Here is a 23581-nt window from a genome sequence, read left to right as displayed (position 1 = left end):
TGGAAGTGTTACGCCCCCCCCCCCCCGGTTTTTTTTTTTTTTTTTTTTTTTTAGGTAAGAACCATGTGTGTGCAAAGGTGATAATCTTGTTAAACTTCTGACAAACTATTTCGTATGTGTTCTTTACTGGAAAACTTTTAAATTTTTTCTCCCTTGCTCTGTGCTGGCTGCATCTGTTATCTTCAACCTCCTTTTACCCATCTGTAACTTCAAATAAGAAAAACTTAAAACTTCAATTCTAGCTCCTGAAAAACTGCTGTAACAATGGAATCCATGTGTGGGCCAGAACCATGGAAACAGCATAATTTTACAGTGGTGAAACATGAAAGGAAGTGACTCGCCCAACTTTCTAAGAATTTGTGTTTAAACAAAAAAGCCACCCAAAACATGCAAAGTACTGGTCTAGTATCCCAAAAAGAAACTTCGGGTATTTTTTCTGTTATATTGTTAATCTATTACTCTAAATCTTTCTAACTAGTTATCGTTTTAAAACCACATCAAAACCCTCACCTCACCCCCTCCCCCTCTAAAAAAACTCCCAAGAAAGCAGTTTTCTTTTACCGTGTGATCTGGGATGTGCAGCTCTGTTTTGAGCTTTTTAATATTTTGCCCGAGGTAATTTCTCCTCGTTCTCTCCCCTTCCGGGTTGTGCCCTTGGCACTCATTTCTGTACATGGAAACACATCTATTTTACATTCTGGAACACCTTCGTGCTCTGTGCTAAGTTCCTGTCATACCTAAAGCACAAACCAGCCTTCGCTGACATGCAGAGCTAATTTGTATTTCAGTGCAGGAGCTACACAATCCTGTCGCCTTTTGAAGGCGTGGGTGACTTGTGGTGGCACATTGTGTGTCACAAGTCCTTCACAGAAAATGACAAGGGAGCTTCAATCATAGCAAGCAATGTCAAGACAATGTTTCTTGAAAGAAAAACATCCACTAAAGCTCTCACTTGGAAGAACAAGCACTCTGTAGTACACGTAGGGGGTAGCAACACACGTATAGAATACATGTCTGTAGCTTTCCCTAAGCCTGCCTGAGGGCCTGAATTGTTATGTTCATAAAATGTCACAATATTTCTATCAGGATTATGTGATCACAGATCATAGTGCTGGAGATATTCCTGATAGATCTGAACTACTGCCAGCACACACATGTCCCTGCTTAAACATCTTAAATGCCTTTAAAGTTTCCTGGGCTTGTTTAAACACATCTCCTTTTGTGATAAGCCATTAAAGGGTAAGAATATTCCTGTAATGTGGCTGAAATCCTTAGAACAGTACTTTTGATTGAGTAGGTGTTCTTATAGTTGATGTTTAAACTTGTGAGTTCACAGAGCTACAACATGTTTAAGAGTATGAGAATCATAAAATGATTTTAGTTTGAAAAGACTTAAGATTGTTAGTTCCAGCTGTTAACCCAGCAGTGCCAAGGCCACCACTCCACCATGTCCCCAAGTGCCACATCTACACATCTTTTAAACACCTCCAGGGATGGTGGCTCTGCCCCTTCTGTGGGCAGCCTCTTCCAGTGTTTGACTGCCCTTTCTGTGAAAGAGTGTTTCCTAATACCCAATCTAAACCTACCCTGGCACAACTTGAAGCCATTTCCCCTTGTCCCCTTGTTTTTTACTTGGGAAAGAGACCAACCCCGACCTGTCTCCAGTCTTCTGTCAGGGAGTTGTAGAGAGCGATAAGGTCCCCCCTGAGCTTCCTTTTCTCCAGGCTGAGCCCCCCCAGCTCCCTCAGCTGTTCCTCATCAGGCTTGTGCTCTAGCCCCTTCCTCAGCTCTGTTCCCTTCCCCGGACACGCTCCAGCACCTCAATATCCATCTTGTCATGAGGGGACCAAATCTGAGCAGAGGATTCGAGGTGTGGCATCCCCTGTGCCCAGCACAGGGGGACAATCACTGGGCACAGTGTTGCTAATACAAGAGATGCTGCTAAATGAGAGCAGTGACTGCCCAGCCCAGCACTGGGCCTCGATGGCAGCAGAAAATGTTATTTACATAGAGTTTGCATGCTTGGCCCAGTGGCTGGTGCCACCTCTCTCCATGCTTTCTCTTGCAGGAATTGCAGGGAGCTCAGTGCCAGCTGTGGAGAAGGCACTCTTACTGGTTTAAACCTAATCTCAAGTAGTTTCCTCAGATGCTCCCTACTGCTCAGACTAGCAGGATTTGTTGAATGGTGGTGCTGCATCTATTTGCTATTCCTCTTCTTATTTTTTTCCTCTCTTCTTCCTCCACCCCCTCCACTTGTGCTGTGATCATGTTCACCCTGAGCCTCATGTCCTCCCTGCTGAGAGGCCCCAGATTTGATATTCTGGCCTTCCTTGGCAGCTGTTCCATCCCTCAATTACTTCAGCTGCCCAGCTCCAGACATCTCTACCTCCTTCCAGTGCAGAGACCAGAACTGGACACAACAAGTCGATGCTTTATTGTTTTGCACAGTAATATGTTTAAGTACCATGTTTTCAATGCCCTTCCTAATGAGACACAATGTTTTATTGCCTTTGGCCAGCTACTCCAGTTTGAGCTGATGATTTCAGAGAAAACAGTGACTCAGCCTTCCTCCCGCAGTTGGAACTGGAGAAAGTGCAAGTGTTACTTGGTTAAGGAGGTATTGCTCAGAATTCTTTCCCTAGATGTATTACATCACTGCTCTGTGCTGAAGCGTAGCTGCTGTCTTAGCAACTTGCTTCATTTTGTGAGATCCTTGTTGGTTTTTCCCCCCATTAATAAGACTTTTGCTGACCTATAAGAGCTTAATATCACCTGCAGACTTGCAGAGTTCACTTACCCATTTTGTGATGCTGAATAAAACCAATTATGGGGGAACTACTCCATCCTCTTCTCTATCCAAACCTCTCTTCCCCATAGGCAAAAGGTGCATATAGTACTTGTGTAGATATGAGACTAAATTCTTTATCTGAGTTGCTTAGATACTGCATGTTCTGTAACTCAGTATGTAATGAGATTGATCCCGCCTGCCCTGAGTAATGACTGGGTGATTTCTCTTGCTCTTTGTAATCTCCTTAAATGTAACTTCCACCAGAACCTTTTCATTTAATATTCTACCGTTCAGTGTGCCTGGTCGAAAATTTGGCTCCTGGTGACTGCATGGATAACTCAGTGGTCATGCTCAGTGATGTGGTATAAATGAATTTGAAGTGTCAAGGTGCATGCAGAGTTCAGCTGAGATGGAGGAAAACACAGGTGGATTATTCTGAGGGTCTTAATCAGAGTTTGGATTTTCTCAATTTCAAAAACTAGTATTTAAGAAGCATAAGCAGAGTGATTTTGGAGGAGTATCAGTCGAAGAAGGCAAATTGAGATTTGAAACTGTTGCATGATTTTATTTTTTGTGTAGATGCTATAAATTAAGGAAACGCAATACTGATTTTGTTTTCAAATGGGCAGAGGAAAGCAGGTACAAACAGAAGAGTGGAGTAGTGAGAGGAATGTGATAAACTGACAACAAAATGAGAAGTTATTGAAACAGATACAAACTGAAGGTGTTCCCATTCCCCCATATGGGATGAGTTAGCTGATGTGGTTTTACTGGTGTAAATCCTCAATGCTTTTGCATATTTTTAAAGCCATCTGAGGTATATCACGATGTGGTGATCATCAAACCATAGATGTGCCTAGTACCTGTTTTATCAACGAAACATATAATTTGAAAAAACCCTTAGTGTTCTGTGCAGTATTTCAGTTGGTCCTCTCATTTTTCCTTGCTAAATTCTGTGTTGCTTTTGTGTTTCAGAGGCAGCAGCTTGCCTTAGAACTAATAACTGGTTAAAGAGAACTTCTCAAAAGCACAGCACAGGCTGTGCACGTTGCAAGGTGTCACAGCAGTTCATTGTTGGCCGCTTGCTCGTTAACCTTTTCAGCAGACAGAAATGAGAGCATTAAATCATTACTGCTGATACTCACAGCTGAAGCAAAGATTTAAACCAAGATAATAAGGAACTCCAGTGCAACGTGGATCTCCTGTGAAGTAGGGCTGTAAACACAAGATGTGTGGTTTTGTATGCTGAATTTCTTCTGATCAGGCCAAAGCACAAAAAAACTGCTGCCAGGTTTAGTGGGTGGAGGTGTCTGTCCTACAATTGTCCCCCTCCATCTCTCCCCAGGGTAACAGATGAAGATTTGCAGCTAAGCTGGATGTTCAGCTGCTGCTGTGCCTAAGGCAAATGCAATAAATATGTCAATTGGGGGAAAGACTCTAATCTAAGTAAGCAAATGGTCGTTTTAGTGCTGTTATGACTGACATATGAATACTGTGTCAGGTATTGGTGTTTGGAAATCGGGGCAGCTACTGAAAGCCAAAACAGCTGGAGCATTAAGACTTGTAAAGATAATAAAATGTTTAGGAAAAATGGGCCTTTACAGTGAGGCACTTCTGCTTCTCATTCTACATAGCTAGTATATGAAAAGATTTTATTGAGTTGCATTGAAAATTGCCCTAAAAATTGTCTTAATGTGAAATGATATAATAAAAGGTTGTTAACATTCAGCCCTGCATATTGCTAAATTAGAAGGAGGTTGGATGTAGGTTACAAATGAGATGCACTTTTAATGATGAAGGGGAAAAAATACATATATGGAACAATGCAACTGGTGGTTTATACAATCTTTTAATCATACTGTAAAACTTTTTAATAACTTTTCCTTAGTGGGTGTGCTGTCAGGATGAATTCATTGCGTTTCCAAGGTCTTTGTTCGGTAGATCTGATGGTCATGGATAAATCCTTCAGTTTTTCAACAAATGTAATTTTACAAAGCATTTTTCTTGAAAGACGACTTGTGTTTTCTGCTTGCAAATGCTCTGTAAAAAAAAATATTTTTACAGATGATGAGATCTCAACTTTGTTAAAGATCAGAGGAACATCCTTTTTAGCCTGCAAGAGAATATAGGGAAGGAGGCTTCGAGGTGGTTGGATCCAGCCTCTAAGATAACATCCTTCAGGACCAGCCACAAAAGACTAAAAGCTGAATATGCATCTGTATTCCTAAATTATTTTGGTGCTGTGGCTAAATAGGAAAATTGCATTTTATGTTGAGTCTGTGATATTCCTCATATAGCTGGAAGGATTGTTGTCCAATGACATGTGCTGCTTGGCTTCTTGGAGACTGTGGTCTGTGGTTCCTTGTGTGCTCTGAGCCTTCACTCTTCCCTGGAAAGAGAGATGTTTGTGAACTGAATATCTGAATTAATTTCAAGGGAATGCTGTTAGGATGGAGTCAGCCAGCTCCTGCTACAGGAGAACAGGATTAAATTTCTTGTGGTGTCCTGCTTACCACAGCTCTGGAAGGAGATCAGTGCTGCAGATGGGGCAGTCTCTGGAGTTGTCCATGGAGCCATACTCTCATTTTATCTTGAGGCAGGAATAGGAAGCTTGTTGCAACGGGGATGTTGCAACACACATATCAATCAACGAGGCCCATGGAAAAGAAATACAAGGACCGATTCTTGATGTTTCAGAGATGTTTATTTCTCCAGCCGCATGGCCGGGATCTGCCGAGGAGCTGCTCAATCCCGGACCCGAGGGCCCTTCCCGCGCAGGGGAACACAAAACAACCGATGGGGAAGGAGGCTGACCAGGGGCAGGGAAACTCCGTGTCTGTCCCCCAGGGCCCCTCTCCCAGGACTCCACGGCAGGGGAGGGATCCCAACAGAAGCTCACAAAACATTCCTGTTTTTGATGATTAGATGTTACTCTTGGAAGGAAGATTTAAAGTTGCAGCTCCATTTCTAAGAAAACATTCGGTGAAACTCTGCAATGTAAATGGCATAGTTTTATAAAAGCAAATACAGTGGTAGAGAGATCCGGTCCTCAGGGCATCCATAAATCATAGAAAAAACTATTGGTTCTGGGATCTACACAGCCTGTTTGAGGATTGTAGTGCCCCAAACCATCTCAGTGCATATAGAAGTAATAGTAGTATTCTTTCTTTAAAATATTGTCCTTTTTGTTCCTCGGTGAATTAATCTATATAACTGGTTTACGTGGCAAGTTTTCTTTAGCTGAGGAACTTTGTTATTTTGTAGGACCTCTAAAGTAATTTCAGCTTGTTCCTGGTCTGTTATAATCATCTGTGTCCAGTATTACAGAAACCTTGCTTGGGAAGGAGCTCTTGAGGCCATCTGCTCCATCCTCCCAATATCTACATGGGGATAGAACCAGTTTCCTCTGAGAACTGATTAGCCTTTGCAAAGTATGTAAAAGTTTGGCTATGATAAAGAATATGATGTGAAAGTAATTTTTCTTTCTGCCTGTTCAAACTGGCAGTTTGCTCCCTGCCAAGTAGCACAGTGAGATACTTAAGAATATAAATGCAGAACACGAGTGATCCCTTGAAAGGATCAGTAGGAGCAGAAGCACTTGAAATATGATTCATTTTAGATTTCACTTTGAAGAACTACTTTGGAGCAGATGAAAAAGTAAGATTGGTTCATGTTGTACAGCTGTTGTAAATGTGGTTTGTGTGACAGCACTCCAAGCATTCAGAAACTGAGTTGTAGGAGGGAGAAAAGTCAGTCCAGGCCTCCCTGATATGAGGGAATCCTTTCCAACAGGACAGCTCTCCAAAATGCTCTCAAGCCTCTCATTTTAGTCACAAACCAGATTAAACCCCTAACTTTGGGTTTTTTCCTCTTCAAATCTCAGCACTGGTTGAATTTCTCTCTAGAGATTGAAATGCTGTAGTGTGCTTCAAAAAGAGGGAAGTTTTACACAGCAGAGAAGGCAAGTTTGTATATGGAGCCTGAAATGAGTAGCAGCCTAAGTGTGTACTCTCAGTTTACCTCTCCATGAAGGAAGTTTTTAAAGTGTGGACAGAATCCACTTGTCTTTTTTCAGTGTTAGATGTTAAATGAAAAACCATATTTGAGAATAAAGCTAAGAGGTTTCAAGCCAGAAGAGAGTGAGCTGGGGAGATGGGGTAAACTCAACAATAAGAAATTCCTAAAGTGACTCCACACTAACAGAAACACCTGAAGGTAATGAGCATTTCACTTATTGTTGTGGTGTCTGTATACACAAAGGAGCGGAATTGTTACTTTTATCCTTGGAACTGTGAAGTATTTATTTAATTTATGCTGTTACGAATTGACATTTCTGTAGTGGCTGGTGTTTGCTAAAATTAAGATACATCAGCCTGTAAGGACTTAGTGCTTAATGGAAATAATAGAGAAATCCCATACAAGTAACCTGCTAAGTGCATATATGCAGTTTTGAGTATACTGATAGGACCTTCAGGCTTCCATTTCTTCTGTCCAACTTGTTTTTAGATCTAATGTATGTCAGTTAATGGCAGAAAACAGTCTCGTGCACTAAATTGTAATAGAAGAAAGTGCAGTTGCAGGAAGCTGTTCAGCAGACTTGTCCCAGAGGTGCAGCAGCTCTTCAGTTAATGCACTTGTGGGACTAATTTGCAGTGGAACATGGAAGTAAGAAATCTTCACAGTGTTTGACTTAAATATAGCAGCGGTGCTGATGGTGTCAGTGCCCCATTTGGGAAGGTCCTGGTGCAGTAACAGGATCTGTGTGAACGCTGGCAGGGAGAGATCACAGCGGAAACAGCAACTCAGGTGTTAGGAACAAATGCTGGGATATGATCAGGTCTTTCTTAAAAATATGTGTGTGTGTGTGTCTTAGCTGCAGAGCTTTGCCCTGTTTAAATCCTGAGATGTAAACGATTGTTTTCTGCCTGTGTGTATATAATAACAATAATAACGTATTTTTCTGGGGATTATGTTTACTGTTATTTTCCTGACATCTGTTGTGTAGGCACATTTAACCAAATAATCTGCTTCAAAAGTAATAAATGCTGCGATAAAACATTCCCAGTACACAAAATTTAAAATATTTTAATGCACTTTTAAGTGTTTGTAGTAACTTAAATCATTTGATAGTTGTTAATTATAAATTGAATTTACACATTAGTTTCTATCACTGTAGAAAAATTAAAATCAAAAATGGCATTTTCTAATCCACAGTTTTAGATGCTTTACTCATGTGGCTGCAGTTGTATTGTGTAGCCTAGTGACAAGCAGGAATTTTTTTGTGACTTCATAAAGAAAAAGAGCATGGAAACAATTAAACTTATACAAACAGAAGAAATGATGCAACCTTTATCTTCATGTAACTTTCCAAATTAATTGTCACTGCAACATCTCTTTGTGATGGAAGAAAGCTCCATTCCGTATGTGCTGATTTGGATTCTGTGCAGGAGCTGTTGGGTTTTTTGCTTCCCCCAGTTCTTGTGTCTCCTTGGCTGCATTTCTCCTGTCTTGAGGCATTTCTTATATGTAAGATAGTTTTGTTCCTAACTAGACAGCATGATGAACATCTTTTAAATGTACTTTACTATCTTTTTAAATATTGTGTTCTACCAGACTAAGGCATTCAGTATTTTCTTGGGGGGCTTTTTGTGATGTCCTGTTGCCACTTTGATTTCATGGTTTAGTGTGTTTCAACTTTGTGTTGCTGTTTCATCATCTCCTCAGAGCAGTGCAGTTCATTTTTGAAATGTTTAGTGGGCTGCCTTTAATTTCAGGTGTAATTCTCTTTGGTATTCACGTTTCATCATGTTTTCCAGCCACAGACATGAATTGTAACAATCTGTTGGTGAGAGCAGGGCTAATAAATTTATTGAGCCTCGTTATTTCTTCAAATAGGTAGCAAAGCCGTCACCATCTGCCCCGATAATCTCTGCATCTGTTTCAGCTGCTACACCTGTGGTTAAAGTTCAGTTTCCATGTGGATTTTGTACCCAGTGTGACAATTTATTACTCAACTTTGCTGTTTCCTTTAACCAAGTAACTGTGCAGACCTTTTCCTTAGGTTCAGTTCAGTTTTTCTCTCATTTGTTTTATTGGTTCCCCTTTCTCATCCCCTCTCACTTGTATTTATTTTAGTTTTCATTAACCCCTTGACCTCTGTCCCCAGTCCATGTCCTTACGGACTTGAGTAATTCTTTCTTTCTAGTTCTTTATGGGTTCCAGTTTCTGTTCTGAACTCTGATGGGCACCTCAGGTCCCAGTCATGATGATGTGTACTGAGAGGGCAATAGAAAAGCAGGCAGGGACAGTATAATGACTTAGAGTTTAATATAATGTATACTTCTTTAGTGTATAATTTTTAATATGTTCCATTTAGACTCTGAGACAGTGGTCATTGTTTGTAGCTCAAGACAGCCTTAGCATTTACCATAAAAATGTTCAGCAACTGTGTCTAATGTGCCTTGGTGACAAAAATCAGCATCCTTTCTTTTAATATTATTTCTTCTGTTCTATGCTTGTCCACTTGAAAGCTTAAATGTTTCTCTAAAGATTTAAGAATAAAGAAAACATTCTGTAGAGTCCTCTTTATTTGCAAAGACTATCCCTGACACTTTTGAGCTCTTAAATTTTGTAGGTGATGATGGTGAATTTTGTATGTAACACTTAATTTGTGCATAGTGACCTGTATTCTGTTGCAGTAATTACACTCATTGCCTTCAGTATAATCTTTGTCCTTCAGTTAGGTGAGCAAAGCATAATCCTGTTAATGAACAGGGTGAGACAAGGAAAATGCTTTTGATTTGCATGTGGCATTCCTGGCAGCCAGCAAATTGCTTCAGATAATGTGCTTTATTAAACAAGTATGGCCTTGCAGAAAAATTATTAGGCCAATGCAATTGTAGAGCTATTTTTTTCTTCTGTTTCCAAATGTATTTCTTTATTGTTACAGATATTTCAAGACTTCCCTTGCCAGCAGGTAAGTTCTCCTTTTTTCATTTATGTCTTGATGTGACAGCAGGCAGCTTTTAAGGGCTTGCTTACCATATAGTCATGCTTTTATATAATCAGAATATCGGTTCTTACTGGCACTGTCATGGTACTTAGTCATGTGGGGATCCGAGGTCAAAACAAAACCTGTTGAGGTAGAGATTTTTTTCCATTTAAATGGTGTATTTTGACAAGGGGAGGAGGTAACTGAGGTGTATTTATAGGCGGTTGTTAAATATGCGTGTGAGGTAGTTAATGCTTAAAGCGACTCAGCACAATGTGGGATACAGCTGTCAGGGGAGCAGATTAGGAGTAGCCACAAATAGTATCAGTGGTGGTTCAGAGGGACAGTGTGCAAGGAAATGGGGATGGGGGTTTATGGATGCAAGGAATTTCCCCAGGTTATAGTAGGGAAGGTAACAGAGTGTTCACTTGGCTGGGGTCACAGGGGACTTGTGTCCGAGCTGCTCTATTGGACTCTTCTATCAGTGGTGTTTAAAAATTTAAAAAAAGCCCTAAACATAAAGACAATAAAACCCACCAAAAACACACACTTCACAAAAAATCCCAACCCTGCTGACCTGATTTTTTAAAATAGCATTTTTTGTTTATTGTTTGTTACATGTGGTCTTTAACAAAGTTTTACAATTCATGCATCCGTTTGTGCTGTGGGCTCGAGTTGTGATGCAGAGCTCAGAGTGAGGATGTCTCCTGTTCTGTGGCAGATGGAATTTGTTCATCTATTCCTTGTTTGTGCTGTGGAATCCTGACTAAAGTGCACTTCTACTCCTGGTTGATCAAGGGATTGGGTGTTAGGCCTGCTGCCTTTTATCCTTGCCCTCTGCCTTGGTGATTTTGTGTATGTACCCATTCTTTCATTTCTCCTTGCTGATATTAATACCTGCTCTGAAGGTAGCTGCTCTTTCCTTTTGGAATCAAATGGCAATTTCAGTTAAAAGCTTGATACATGGTACTTTGTAGTCTTTTCCACAAGAACTTTAGAGCAGCTCTTTTGCAAAAAAAATCATGTTTTCTTGGAGCAGTGAAGAGAAGTCTAAATGTGAAAGTTTTCTTTTAAGGAAGATGTCTTCAAAATGATTTTGAATGCTGAGAGTGATTGTCAGGCAGGCAAGTGCTTATGGAAAATATTGGAAAAATAAATACTTGGTGTTTAGGTCAGGTTGACAGGAAGATAAGTATTGTTGTACGGGGTTTTTCTGCAGCTTCTAGGACAAGGATGTATGATGAAACAACTTCTGAGTTTATATTTGGGACTTGAAGAGTTTGGCTGGTGTGAATCTGAGTCACAGTGAGATTATTCTTTTCAATTTGAGTCTGTGTGTGGGAGTGTCCTAATTGTACTCCTTAACTGTGTCTTGGAAGTACTGATAGAGGGCAGAAGGTTTCCCAGGATTTCGAAAGGATGAGCTTTTCCCATGGCCTGGCAAGAGGCCTTTGTAGAGGGTATAAAAACTACACACCGTGGCTTACCTGTAGCAGAGATCTGGTAGTGCCCCCTGGTAAGGGAACTAAGGAAACTTGTTTTAAAATCATGCTTAAAATACTGTCAGAAGGGAAAGATGGAGTCCCACAGAGGTCTGAATTGTCCTGTGGTATTTACAGTATTTTTATTAATGACCATGAAAATGGACATGTTGTGCCTTTATCTGCCAGTTACACCCAACACAAAGAGTTACGAGCGCACTGGATGATGTGATTAAAATTCAAATGAAATTTGATAAATTGAAAAAGCAGCCTTGATAAAAGATATAATATAATTGAATAAAGATGAGGTTCTGCGTTCAGATGGGAAGTTTTAATCAACAGAACTCATCTTTGCATTAAATAATGGTATTTTCTCATTTCAGGTTTTGAAGAACTTTTTTCTACTAGGTGCTGCTTTCAGCAGTGGACAATAGATGTCACTAGAAATGTTCTCACTTTGCCACCTGGTTTTAGTGCTCTAAATTTTCATCATAATATGGGGAGGTGGGGGCTTTTGCAGTGTTTGAAGACTTTGCAATAAGGAGGAGACTACTTCAGGTGGTGTCTTTATTGTAGTGTCTTCTTTGAGGTTGCATTATACATAAATTTGGTATAGTCAGTGATATATCAAGGTCATCCAGAACACTTATTTCATAGCAAAACCTTGTAAAGAAGGATTGTTTCTGAGCTGGAGAATGTATTAGTTGATGAGGTTGTTAGTTAAATCATTACTCAGGAGAGTTATCCTGAATTAATCTGTATCCCTGCTTTGAAGTTCATGGGTAACTTGGGTTTTTACTGCCTTGTAATTGAGGCCATGGAGATGAGCTTAGAGGATTTTTGGAATGTGAACCAGGAGGGGCTTGGAGAACTATTTGCTAAAATATTATCATTTTGAAGGTGGATAGAGAACACAGTTCTCCTGTCTGTAAGGGAAGTTCTCTTGCAACACAAGTGTGTTCACAGCATCCCTCAGGGCATGGAAGACTGGTTTCCTCTGGTAAATGCAGTTAAACTTTCTCTGTTGATCCTGTTGGGATTAAAAACAATCCCTCCTGGATTTTGTCATGCTCTGAATTTAAAACAGCTCTAGCATCTGTGTGATGTAGGTGACTTTTCCTAAGAGCTGGTCTTTTGTTCCTGATCCTGCAGTGCAAATGTGTCTTCATTACCAGAATCAAGAAATAGTAAGGAAGCAAGAAACTGTATCAAAGAACTAGAGGAAAATAAAGACAAATATAAGAAATAAGCATATACTGGAATTTTGGTTAAAAATTCAATAAAACATTATGCCAAGATTGAATCTCAGGTACAGTTGTTTGTTCTTGATGACTCCTCCAGATAGTAGCTGGTGAGTCAAATAAAATCTTGCTGACTCCTAGCATAAAATATCGAAAAATTAATAGGAAATAAGCATCCTTTGCCTGGTTCTAATTTCAGATATACAGCACATTTTAAGTCTGATGGTTTTGTGTTCACTTTTTGCTGTATAATGTACAGTTTAGGTGGAAGCACCATTTGCACACAGTCATTGTTATCTTGAAATATGAAATGGTTTTGTAACTATTTTTACTTCCAAGTTCTCATTTAGGACAAAAAAAAAAAGTTACATAATTTCAGCTCAACCTAAAGTTGTTTCTGAATTTAAGGCATGTCCTCATTCAGTCTGTTGCTGTGTTTGGCCTTGCTGCTTACACTGGGCCTGCTCCTGATCCACTTAATGAAATCAGATTCATCTCCTGGCACTTTCCACAGCCTTGGAACAACCTCCTGCTACCCCTTCCTCTTAACCCACTGGGCAGGAGATGGGGTGTTTAATGCTGTGCTGTGTGATAGATCTCCCTTACCCTAAATCTACACCTGCCTGTGTGATGAACCTAAATACAGCAACCAGAATTTCCAAAGCCCCAAAGGGTTGGGTACTTCCTATGATGTTAAAAGATGGAAAATTAAAAATTGGTTGAGGTATTGCCAGAGTTGCAGTAGGCAAGAATTGACAGAAATAAGGTTATGCAGAATTCTTAAAATAAATGTTCACATGTATTACAGAGGGTAATAAATTATGCAATGATTATTCATGCAGCTGAGAATAAACTCAGTAGCATGAGCAGAGAACTGTTGATAATATCCCTGTTTAAAGGGGGGGGAAAGGTAACCAACTGTGTAGGCAGAAGTGAAAGAGTACAAAATAGTGGCTTTTTGATTTGTCACTCCAGTTTTAAGTAAGAATTAAATACAAGCTGCATTAAGACTGAACAGTTCCTCTCATTTCAGAATGCCTGGCACTGTGCTGAAGGAACTATACAAGGAAACATGTACTTTTCCCTCTAAAAGCTGTATTTTCAGTAATCCCTTCAAAAGTCAAGTATTTTTTCTTCTAGGAATCGTTGTGAATGTTACTAAGAATTCTGATTTTCATGCAACAGTAAACTTAATTTTCATATATTTTTAATGGCTTGAGTTATGATTTTATTTGTGTGATGAGTATGGAATTGAAGACATCTTAGTTTATGCAGTATTAGTGCTGTCAGTTAGAATAGCTGCCTGCATGCCCTGTACAGCTCTGAAGATGTGAGAAGACTTTTCTTCTTTTGATGCAGATGTGCCCTATAGCTTTAATTCTTTTCACTACCAGTGAGGCAGGTGCTATTTCTAGTTTTCCAAATGCCGTATCATGAAACTGCTATTACTACTGGATGAGGTTATTGCTGACAGAGCTTCAGTGTCACTTGGAAGAAGTTTCTCTTATTTGTGCATTAGATCTTCCTGTTTTAGAATTCTGTTGAACAGTTTTAACAGGTTAATAATCTCTACCTCATAAAATGCATTTTCCTGTTGTTGTATACCTCTGATATTTGGAAAAGCAATGTATTTATCCCTTGTAAGCTATCACTGTTGATTATCTCATTTTTGTGTTGAATACTTGGGGAGATGACCACTAAGATCTTGACATGAAATCTGTGTATTTGCCAGCTTTTCCAGTGAAATTTTCTTGGCTTATTTTGGCTGTGCTTTTGACACTGCCCTCTTCCCTGCATTCCCATCCATATTTTATGGCTAATTGCCCAGACAGGGCAAGAGCAACAGCATGGTTTGTTAAGAAAAACATCTTTATTAAGGAGGGTGAGCTAAGTAGTAGTATTGAGGTGATGAGATGTATTAAACACCTCAAAAAATTCTAAGTTAGCTAAGTTTTAGTGTTTTTCCTTTAGAAATTTGAGCCTGACAGTCCAGACAGTTTCCAGGCCATCTCACTGTTCATTTATTCAGTCCATAACTTCATCAGTTTGTCTGTCAGGATGTTGTCATGGGAGACAGTGTTGAAAGTCTTGCTGAAGTTAAGAGAAATGACAACTCTTCATTTGCCAAGCTTGTATTTTAATCAAAGAAGTTCATTAGGTTGATCAGGCATGTTTCCCCTTCCATAAATCCCTGCTGACTATTTCTGATCACCCTATTGTCCTCATTTGTTTAGAAATGGCTTCCAGGGTTGTTTGTTCCATCAGCTTGTCAGGAATGGAGGTAAGGGTGACCAGCCTCAGTTATCCAGATCCTCCCTTCTTCAAGTTCCATTTGCTTTCTTCTGGCTGTCAGGAACCTCCCCCATTTTCAAGGGCAGTCTGTAAAATGATTTGTAGTTAAGCAACTTGCCCTGGCTGCAGAACATTGTTTTTCTGGGAGTGCATATCGGGATGGAGGAAAAAGGGAGGAGAGGGAGTAGAAGAAAAGAAGTTTCAATATAGAGAATTGAGAGTAGTATTATAAAAAAAAATTCAGGACATAAACCAGGTGTATTGGCAATGATGTGGCACCCCTGGTATCTGCTCTAGTCTGATTTGATGCTCAAAGAAAGCGAAATTTGATATATTGGTCTCTTAATCGGACTATGACATGGTTGCATGAGTAGGTAGGGAGTAAGATTTGATGACATGAAAGGTCCTTTGAGTCCTCTGCCCCGTGTCCCTATGTATGTTAACAAGCTGGATCAATAAAGTCTGACACTTCAAAATAAACAAAAAAGTCAGCAATTCAGCACATTCCTCTACCATTTCCTGTCTGTAGCTCTGGCTTCCAAGGTTTTGGAGACATACACTGCTGTGAGGATTGTTCTTGCTTATTTCTGGGCAGTCATCTCAAAGTGGAAGAATTCCAGTAATCAAGGGTGCATCACATGTAAATGTATCACTTGAATGTATAGTATCTAAGATTTTTTGTTTGTTTGTTTGTTTTAATTTCTGGTTTAGGACAAATGGGAAATTATGCTTCTTTAGAAAATGCTTCTTTAGAAATTGATACTACAAATGATGTCTTTAGGAACCATGCTGTTTGGAGGGATAAGGGTACTTTTCCTAGGGAAAATTGTTCTACTTATTTTTGCAAGTGACAAAAAAAGGTGTGGCTGCTCCACCCTGGATAACCTGAAATATCCTGAATTACAGTTATGCAACTCAGCTTTGAATTAAGTCAGCTGGACATACGCTTCATTCTTTTAAGTAGGGTATGTGTATTCCCTAGTTTGGGAAGTTTGTTTTAGAAATAGTAAGATTATTTTCTCGCTGAGGATCATGGACAAGAAGCTTGAGCCTCAGTGTCATGTGGGTACCTGGTGACACTCCTCAGCCAGGTTTACCAGGAAGAGGCTTGTTAGTCTTTCATCTGAGAGGTGGGTAATTTATGTCTTGTGTAAATAAGGGTGTAGGGAATGGGGATCATCTAGTGCTTTATTTTAAACATCCTAACAGTTGGCATTCTTCTAAAAAAAAATAAATAAAGCAAGTTTTTGACAGAACTTTTGGACAAAATATAAAAGAAGAAAACCTTGAAAATTCTTAGGGGGTTATTTTTTGAGGGGGGGGGAAGGGGACACCTAGGACAGAAACTATTGAATCTGAACTACAGATTTTTGTTGGTACAATATCAGAGGAATTGCAGTGGAACTTAGAGCTCTGTACTACATGCTGTCAAAAAATAAATAACTTGTAGTAGTGTTTTGCTTGGAACAGGATGCTTATGTACTCTGAGAAGATGTTTACCTGTTGTGGTGTCAAAGGAATACAGAGCGAAAATGGTTCCTTGTGGGTTCTGTGCTATTTAGATATAGGTGGATATCCAGGACCTGGCAGTTCACACTCAGCTGAGGCATTCCCTAAGTGAGGAAGGTTCATTGCACTCTGTACAGCCACATGTATGTTCTTGCTGGCAAACTGGCTGGTGGTGGTTGTGCAGAAACAGCTGGAGGGGTGTTGGTAAGGGTTATTCAAATGATGTACCTGGAGATCTGAATTAAAATTTTTTCTGGTGATGCCTTAGGTTTTAACTTTCATATTTTTGAAATCCTGTACTGCCTGGTGTGTAACTCTGAAGTTTCTTGTAGCCTGTTAACTTCTGCTCTCTCATGCTAGGTAGACATAATAAAGCCTCTCCAGGCCTGCTCTGCAAGGGCACTCAGGCTGTCCTAGGCCCAAAAAGTATAAACCAAAAGCCTCTAAAGGGGGGCAAGCTTGGGAAAAGTACATCATTAACTGAAGGATTAATTGGAGAATGAACCCTGATATGCAAATGAACCAGACTTAGAAAAGTGTGAAGAACCTGTGACCTGTTGTCCATCTTGGGGTCCATTTTTGGCAGTAGCCTCTGGGCTCCCCAGGGCGTACCTTTGAAGGCCTTTCAAATGAATACCTACCTTTATTCCCTTATTCCTGTCTAGTCTCTGTTTTTAGGTGGCCACTTCAGGCATCACTGGACTCTTCCAAAGTACAAAAATGGGATATTGTATGGTTGCAAATTTTAGAAGGACTTTTTAAAAGGGTTTTGGTAAGTGGTTAGGAATTTCAGAATTGTTTTTTACTTTCATAGTAGAAGGTTTTTTGGTTCATAAAAGTTTTTGGATAGGCAAGTTAGGGGATGTGTATCTGCTAAGAGTGATTGGAGAATTCATCTATCTTCTTTTACAGGAGGAAAATCCAGAGCAGAGCCAGCCTCGCACATGGAGGGCAGTGAGCTCTGATCAGGGCATCAGGATATTGGGAATGAGACTCTGTTGCTCCTTTACAGCACACAACTTTCAGTGGCAGTCACTGAAAGTGTCTTATTCTGCTGCAGAATTACTTAAGGAGAAGATGAAATTTGGCAAACTGAAGAGTCCAATAATCATGGTACCTAAATATGTGTTCTTTAGTCTGTTCTGCTGATGCCCATGATGCATTCACTCTGTTTTTATACAACTGTTCCACAGAAAGTGCAGTTTCTGTGAATTTCTGTAACCCCTTGCTGTAGTGTTGGTGTGTTACTACCCAGGGTTTTCACAGCAACAGCTATGGAGTAAAGGAAGGGTGGGGATAACAGTATGACTGAAAGAAAGAATTTGAATATCAAGCTGGATCTTGTGTAGTTGTGTGTGTTTCATTCTGCGAGACCTGGGCTGGGAGTGGCTTGGGATCTTCTCCCAAAATACACATGAGCTTGTTTGAAGAGGAACATGACTGACTACAGTGAACCAAGAGGAAAAACATTGCATGGTGAACTTTAATCAACTATTTTGTTGTAAGTTACGCCTAAAATGACCATAAATAAAGGATTATATGATCTTTCCTTTAGTTTATTTTTCTATCCTTTACAGCTCTTAATGTATGGTTTGAATGCTCTCCTTGTGTCCTTAGCTCATAACTTATTTGTGCTGGCTTTGTTTGCTCAGCAGAAGAAAGAAAGTAATAACAAAAATTGTTTGCTCAGCAGAAGAAAGAAAGTAATAACAAAAATTGTTACCTATGGCTTCCCCCCCCCCCCCTTCCCTTTTTTATTTTCAGAAGTTTAAGAATTTTAAAGTTCCTATTTAGGAAAATACCCCATCACCTTATGATAGCTGTGGTGTCTCTGGCAGGTCTTTTCCTTGGGGATCACTAATTTGAATATGAAAAACTGCAAAAATTATTTTGTCAGGTATAAAGCTGATGTTCTTCAGGTGTTCATGTAGAAGGGTCAAACTTAAAAACAACAAAATCTGTTCTTGTAGCAAGTACATTTTTCCTCAGGACTTCACTCTGATGAAAGGTCAGGATAACAGAAGTGGGCTGTTAAATGCCTGTGCCTCCATTAGTGCGCTGGAATTACACTTGAGATGGATGTGAAACTTCCTAAGAATTTCTTATATTGTTTAACTCTGGCTCAAAGATGTTTTCCAGATTATATCTTCATGCACTAATTATTCCTTTAAGAAGATCATTAAAGTTTCTAGTTATTGTCCATTCAGATCACTTACTGGAATGGTTTCACATGTTTTTGTTGTTTTTTTTTTTATGGCAGTCTGTGAGAGTTATCTGTGATAACTCTTTTTTTGAAAGACTTAATACAGAGAAATACTAGAACTGTATTTCCAGGATTAATAGACTTTATGTTGTGATTCACATTGTTTTCAGATGTCTTAGTGGAGCAAATTTTCATGGATTTGAAGAGCAGCTTAACTAATATCTCTGATCTCTACTATAGATCTCTGTGGTGACAGTGACAGGACCCGAGGGAACGGCCTGAAGCTGTGTCAGGGGAGGTTTAGGTTGGATATTAGGAAAAGATTCTTCACCCAGAGGGTGGCTGGGCACTGGAACAGGTTCCCCAGGGAATGGTCACAGCACCAAGCCTGACAGTTCCAGGAGTGTTTGGACAACACTCTCAGGCACAGGGTGGGATTGTTTGGGTTGTCCTGTGCTGGGCCAGGACTTGGACTAAATGATTCTTATGGGTCCCTTCCAACTCAGGATATTTTATGATACTAATGAAAGGTTAGAATGCTACTAAGGCTTTTAGTCCCAGTAAAAAAATATTGATTGATGAGCACTGAAATTCCTGCTGACTGTTCCCTGGTCATCTACGTGTCCTCCAAGAGGTGGAGTAAAAGGTATTACTGAAATTTGGGGCTTTACTATAGAGAAGGGTGAGGGAGCCAAATGATGCAGTGAGATGTTAGAGGCAGTGACTACCACTGAGGTTCTGGAAACATCAGTAATGTAATTATTGAGATTTTTATACAGAACTCCTTAAGGTAGGGTATTAAATAGAAATTTTAAGGACAGTGATCAGGCTTTGTCTAATGACCTGCATCCTTCAAGATTTGAGGGGGTGAAGGAATTCTGCTCTTCTACCCCAAGAGAGATGTAACTTAAGTCATTCCTTGAAGATATTTAACCTATTAAGATGACAGTTTCACATCAACTTCTGCAATTTAAAAATTCTTACTATGCATTTATTTTAGGGTTCTTGAACTTCCCTATTCCCAGTTTAAGTTTATGACACTTATTCTTCACGTCTGTGTGGCCGGACAGGGTTTATGTTCTTCCTCTGTTTATACATTCACTGATTTTTTTTTTTTTTTTTTTTTTTTTTTTTTTTTTTTTTTTGTCCTGGTCTCATATTCGCTTAAAAGCTTTAGTACTGAGTCTTGGTTGAAATGGATCAGATGGGGTTGTGAAGAGCAGTACCAGAGGTTTTTGGAAGTTGTGTTTTGCAGCTCAGAACTGCACAAGAGGTGAGCTCTTGGCCCTGTCAGATGCTATTACATGCTGACAGTGTTGGCCCTGTGATGTTTGGTAAAGTAGGTCATTCAGGCTGCCATCAGAAAGGGTTTTTTTGGTTTTTTGATGTTTTGTTTACCATCTGAAGGCATAAGGTACTTATTTAATATCCTTTCTTCAGATCTGAAGAAAGGCTGTGCCCAAACATCTCTTTCCCAGCTGTATGAGTTGGTTTTGTACATCTTGGTCTTGCCTACTTTCATTTTTATAACAGCATTCTTGCACATGTGTTTTCAGCTTCACCAAAGCGCTTCCTCTTGTGCTGAAGTTGTCAAGTCAGTGGGTAAAGTTTACTACACTTCAAGCTCAGCTGAGTTTGGAGCTGCAGAGCAGAGGTTGCATTGGTCTGCTCATCAATTTACTGCTATGAAAGGATGCAGAGAGGGGATATGTGCTGTCTTTGACACACTGAATGTTGTTTCATCGTGTTTCACAGCTGGTTACCTCAACTGAGTTGAGTTGCATTTGGTGGTGAACTCCTGGAAGCCTTTTTTAAAACAAAGCAACAAGTTCTTGTGTTTCTGAGCTCTTTGATACCACTCTGCAGGCATTTTTCTAGGTAAACAGAACTTGTTCAGCAGAACTGTGCAGTCTTGTGTAATTGGAGGAGCAAATGAGGCTAGGTGGATTTTGCATTGAGTAAAAGATTTTGTGTTAGCTGAGGATGACCTTTGATTCCCTGTAACAGCATAAAATGACAGCCTGAGGAGCTGCTCCTTGAAAGTTTATTGCTGTTCTCATGAAGCAGCGATGTAGCTGAAAGCTCCTGAAAAGTATATGTCCCTTCTTGGTACAAAATAGGAAGAGGGGTGATTAAATTGAACAGGAATTGAATTTTCTGTGGCTTAGAGGTTCAGCTACACCTGGCCTCTACTAGAGGTTCTCCTAAACAAAGCATCAAACTATTTTTTGGAATTTTTCAATCCAAATTTTGCTAATTACAAAGGGAAAGGGGGATTTGTGCCTATTTAACAATATTTTCTTATTTTTTTTAAAATACGCTTTTCTTTGCTTAATAGCTCAGGCACAGAATTTGCTTGGTTAAAAGAGCAGCCTTAATGTTAGTGTTATAAAACTTTAAAAAGATGTTGTGCAAAAATTAATAATTAATTTTTAATTTTCTGTTTTCATAAAACTTGAAGGGTATGAGCACTAGCTTGTTGATTTATTCTGTGACTCTGGAATTTTAAACTTAAATAGCTCTTTGTTTCAGCTATAAGAGTTTGTTTATGCATCAGGGATTTATGCTATGCTCATCCATCACTAAGAAATACGATATGAACTGCTCCACCAGTGTGTTTTCATATATAAATTGAATAATACTGCATTATTGTGAGGTCATGGGTTACTGTTTTATTCAGTTTGTAATGGCATTTAATAGTTTGGGAGTCTGAGGAGTTGCCGATGTTATATCTGTGGTTTATGTAACACTGGGAGTCAGGTATAACTTTTTGCTAGAAAGATGTTTGCAACTAAAAATGGTTCGGTGAGCTGTTGTTCTAACTTTGTATTTGGCATCTGGAGGAGAAGCAGGACAAGGAAGACACGTCCAGATGACACCATTTCGGGTAAATAACTGTGCCCTACCTAGCTGCACAGCTTTCTTACTTCCTTTTGTGCAGTTGGTTCTTAGATAGATGAGAGAGAAAGCAGCCCGGATACACTGAGAAGAGACACTGAAGAGATTTGCTGACCCATAAGCAACTTCATTTTCCTATATCCCTCTCAGAAGATGTGGCTAATCATTTCTAGGTTATCCTTGAATTGATAAAGGTTGATTTTAAGAAACATTTGTAAGGTCAACTGATCCACTCATGAATTCCCTCCACTGAACAAAAGTAATCCTCACAGAATGCAATTCCTTTAAACAGCATCAAAGGGCTCGGGTCCTTCCCCTTCAGATACCTTCTGCTGTGTTTACCTCATAAATGGAAGGTTTTCACCATAAAAAAGGGAAGTTTTATAAGGTTATAAGTCAAGAAAGGTTCTGGTGACCATTTGGATTGCTTTGTCTCATTCCTTCTCCAGTCACCCCACATCAGGGAAGCCAAACTGATAAGCACTGTGAATCTGTCACAGACCAGTATGATCAGATTTTATTTTGCAGTAAAGTAAGGAATACTGTGTGTAGGATTCACTTTTTCTCTTTTTTTCACCTCTTCTCTCCAGGTCTCCATGAAGCAGATTTTAGCTTTAAGCAATGGAATAGTGAATGAACTTCTCAAAGATGTCTTGAGGATAGAAATGGTTTTGTTGGGTCGATTTGTTTTGTAAATAGCCTAGAATAAGAAGAAATAGAAATTTTGAATCAGTGTCCTAAGGAAGGAGTAATTTTAAACCTTTTTCAGCTTTCATGGCATTGACTGTATCCTTCTCTACAGTAAAGCCTTCAAAAAGTAAATGGAAGGAAGTGGGAGAAGATGAGCGGCTTAGTCCACCCACAAGGAAATCTGCTACAGCTTTCATGCCTGAAAACTAATACAACCCATATGGGTTTAAAAAAATGGCTAGTCTTTATTTATGGAATAATAAAAATAAAGTTAACTTAGTGGTCCTTTTAACATCTGGTGTCTTAACAGCATAGGCTGGGAGGCTGCATTGCTGTCTGCTCTGCTGCACAGCATCACAGGATCCCTTGGGAAGGGGAGGTATGGGAAACCTCATTAACGCTGCATTCCTCCTGCTCTCTCCCAACACCCTGATCTGTTTTGCTCCCCACCTCACTACTACCAATAGGTTAAGATTTGAAAATAAAACCAGTGAATTCTGTCAACTACTATTTTGAAATGTAGCTCAAATGATCATAAGGCTAAACAGGTGATCATGCTCCAGAAGGTCACAAAGTGTTGTTTTAAAACCCTGCACTTTTTGGGAATACCAAAAATTATCCTACTATTAAGCTTACCAAATGGAGAAATACAACAATAAATTGAGTATTGGACTGACTTTTTGCCAGAAGAATGTCTTAAGCAGAGATTCTCAGCAGTTTATATTCTAGAATGAGTTTATATAAGTGCTCTCTATCTTTTTTCTTCAGGAGAAAAAAGGCCTAATGTATTCTGGAGCATGGAATTAGAGTTTGCTCATATTGCAAAGTTTAAAATGAATTCACAGTGGTGATGCTGCTTCTCAGTTGTGCTGAATCATTTCTGTTGAAAAACTGGGCTTGGATTTTGACACTCAGAGTAAAAGATCTTTTTTTTTTCAGTTCTGCCTGTCAGAATGCTCATAGTTAAATAAGAAAGACCATCTCTGGTGGCAGGGTAATGAGGACGGAGCGTCTCAGTCTTCAGAGACCCTTGGAGGCCATGGAGCCCATCCCCCTGTTCTCCTCTGTGCTCTTTGGCAAAGGGTGTGTAGGAGGGCAGTGAGCTAGAGAAGGTGTGGGTGGGAGGGGAAAGAGGTTGCTTGTGGGCAAGGATGATAGCTTTAGAGACCAGGTAATCCAAGGTAGATTTCCAAATCAGCCTTAGCAGACCTGAGCTTAGAGTAAGGCAGAGGTCAGTTGTCGTTTCGGATTTGTTGTAATGGCAGTGCACCATTTCTCAGTAGTTCCTGTGAACAAAGATGATGCTTGTGTGACTTTGGCTAGGGGAAACTTAGGGCAGATAATATTTTCCCCTTCTAAATAATGCATACACCCAAAGAATAGTTAGAATAATTTGAAAAAACCCACACAAAGAACTAACTTGAGGGAGTGAAGATGAATGAAGATTATGGTGCAGTTACAGTGTCTGGACAGCATGTTTGGGGAATT

At 39.6% G+C, this 23581-nt stretch overlaps 1 protein-coding gene across 2 annotated transcripts in view; it reads left to right on the top strand.

Moving 5' to 3' along the window:
• The window catches only part of PTK2 (protein tyrosine kinase 2), a 193984-nt gene that overhangs the window by 31596 nt on the left and 138807 nt on the right, over positions 1-23581 (top strand). The window contains exon 3 of one of the 2 annotated variants that reach the window (XM_042036271.1): positions 9738-9764. The exons of the other annotated variant lie outside the window; for it this stretch is intronic. The gene's annotated coding sequence lies outside the window, so the exon portion shown is untranslated. The remainder of the gene's footprint in view (positions 1-9737; positions 9765-23581) is intronic. 2 annotated transcript variants of the gene reach the window in all.

This window comes from Corvus kubaryi, unplaced genomic scaffold (genome assembly GCF_017639235.1).
Source record: "Corvus kubaryi isolate FWS band 111438036 unplaced genomic scaffold, C.kubaryi_AGA036_p1.0 37385, whole genome shotgun sequence".
Taxonomy (NCBI): domain Eukaryota; kingdom Metazoa; phylum Chordata; class Aves; order Passeriformes; family Corvidae; genus Corvus; species Corvus kubaryi.
This window is presented reverse-complemented; position numbering and strand designations above follow the sequence as displayed.